The sequence below is a fragment of the Nomia melanderi genome, unplaced genomic scaffold (genome assembly GCF_051020985.1).
Source record: "Nomia melanderi isolate GNS246 unplaced genomic scaffold, iyNomMela1 scaffold0084, whole genome shotgun sequence".
NCBI lineage: Eukaryota > Metazoa > Arthropoda > Insecta > Hymenoptera > Halictidae > Nomia > Nomia melanderi.
In genome coordinates this window covers 25001-27500 of record NW_027475199.1, presented here as the reverse complement: position 1 = coordinate 27500, position 2500 = coordinate 25001, and the positions used below count along the sequence as shown (strand labels likewise).

General features: G+C 47.6%; 1 non-coding gene across 1 annotated transcript; it reads left to right on the top strand.

Annotated features, from left to right (window-relative positions):
• Positions 1–474: 474 nt before the first annotated feature.
• On the top strand, positions 475–629 carry LOC143175409 (5.8S ribosomal RNA). Its single transcript, XR_013000200.1, has one exon. It is a non-coding gene; the product is annotated as a 5.8S ribosomal RNA (ribosomal RNA).
• Positions 630–2500: the final 1871 nt, after the last annotated feature.

Below are 2500 nucleotides of genomic sequence, written 5' to 3'. Positions count from 1 at the left end.
ATGGGACGAATGACCGGCAAAGAGCCAGCTGTGAAGTCTTTTTTCATTATTTGCTTTCAATCGATCGATCGGTACGATTCGTGCAACGTTTCGCGCGATGCGACGCGAAAACATGCGCGCAACAATAGATGCGTCTGATCGGAAGAACGCGAGGGTCGACTGCACGCGATGGATTCAGTATCGGGTAGGATACAAAATATATCCCCGTCGTTTCCACGCGTGCGAGTCTTCTGCGTCTTTCGCGGGTTTTTGAATGCACTATACGCCCGGAACGTCGAGAAATATATACATATTACTTGAACGTTTTTCGTCTCGAAAGGCTTCGGTGTCGTCTCCAAGGCGACGCCTGAATCTCCTTCGCGCGCTGGTCGGAGATTCAGGTATCAACTTTTATCTTCTCTTTGAAAGAAGAGAGATATTAGGTCGAACAAATGAGAATAAAATTATATATGTGAAATATAAAATTTATACGATTACCCTGAACGGTGGATCACTTGGCTCGTGGGTCGATGAAGAACGCAGCTAATTGCGCGTCAACGTGTGAACTGCAGGACACATGAACATCGACATTTCGAACGCACATTGCGGTCCACGGATACAATTCCTGGACCACGCCTGGCTGAGGGTCGTTTACGTACCATACACTGCTTGCGTAGCTCTGTCAAATCCCCGCCGTCGTTCACCTCTTCGGATCGAACGTTTTTTTACCGAAGGGCGCAAAGAACGTCTCTGAGTCGGGTTAAGAGAAGGATGCTACGTACGAGCGAACGATGGGTGTCTCGTCGGCGTTTGTCGCGGACACGCGAAAATTCTGTGAATTTCACGGACAGTGTACGTTCTAGTTGTTGCAAAACGATCGGAATCGTTTGTATGGACTCGCGTGAGTGTTCGCGGCGTCGTGCGTCGTTCAATTACGACCGCCCGCGGATACCGCTCCACTGCGATATGGATCTGAGCGACAACTTTTTCGGCTGTTCGTGAGATGAACGGTTTCGTGTGTTTAGAAAAATTTTTTTTCCCGCGCTCCCGACGTCACCTGAAATGATGCGTCAGAGGTGAAAGAAAATATTAAGAAGTCGAGAGAGAGAGAGACTACACACGTTTTATTCATATTTTGTATACCGTGCGTGAGACGGATGTGCACGACACGTCGTATGTCGGTATATTACCGACTGGCCCCAGGGAGATTGTTTTCTTCCTCTCTTACGAATGAGATGTACGTTTCGGAGGATCGTCGTTACCGAAACACACGGCAAAACGAGACTTCTCGCAGCAGAACCTTTATACACAATACACATCGACTCTTTTTACCCCGAGAGAGAGAGAAAAGGTGTATTTCTTTTTTTTATTTTTCGAATTCGACGCACGAACGCTTTGACGACTGGAGAAAAACACGGTGTGTGTTAAAATCGTGCGGGACGAGCATGCGTATTCGTAACGGGTCGAATAGTTCTTATTCCCCGTCGTCGCGTGTCCTCGCTGGACCACCACCGTGCGCTTCCGCCACGTTCAGTTGAATTTCGAAATATATATATATAAAAAGAATCACCATATACTCTCTTTCGGGAGGTGTATTTTTATCGGTTTCTGCTATAGAGAAGAGACGGAGATCGTGTTGTGAGGTGTAACGTTTCTGTATCCCCGTTTCGGAGGATCGTCGTTATCGGCGGAACACACGTCAAAACGAGACTTCTCGCAGAACCTTTATACACAATACACATCGACTCTTTTACCCCGAGAGAGAGAAAAGGTGTTTTTCTTTTTTTTTTATTTTTCGAATTCGACGCACGAACGCTTTGACGACTGGAGAAAAACACGGTGTGTGTTAAAATCGTGCGGGACGAGCATGCGTATTCGTAACGGGTCGAATAGTTCTTATTCCCCGTCGTCGCGTGTCCTCGCTGGACCACCACCGTGCGCTTCCGCCACGTTCAGTTGTATTTCGAAATGTATATATATATAAAAAGAATCACCATATACTCTCTTTCGGGAGGTGTATTTTTATCGGTTTCTGCTATAGAGAAGAGACGGACGATCGTGTGTGACACCACGTGGTAACGTTTCCGTATCCCCGTAAAATACGTTTATCTTTTCTCGTAGAAAAGAGAGAGGAAGAGGCAGGAGCTCCTCTTTGGCGAGGCTTTCGAACGTCGCGTCCCGTCCGCCGGAATATAATGATATAAATATATAACCGCCGCCGACTTTGTGCGAAAGCGTTGAAACGAACGCGTCGGTCGCCCCATGGTGTGTGTTTGTCGTGTCTTCTTTTCCTCTTCTGCACTTCTCTTCACTGTCGATCGCGAGACCGCGCGAGATCCGCTTCGGTCGTCCAGTCCCCGAAAATTCTTCTCGGACGGGCGTTAAAGTTAACCGGAGCGCGAGATCGTCTAGCGAGAGTCTTTTTCGCGATCGAGTAAAATGTGATAGAAGAAGGAGAAGAGTGTAAAAAGAGAATATAGACACGCGACGCAGCAGAGACCACTGGTGAGGCGCATAAGAC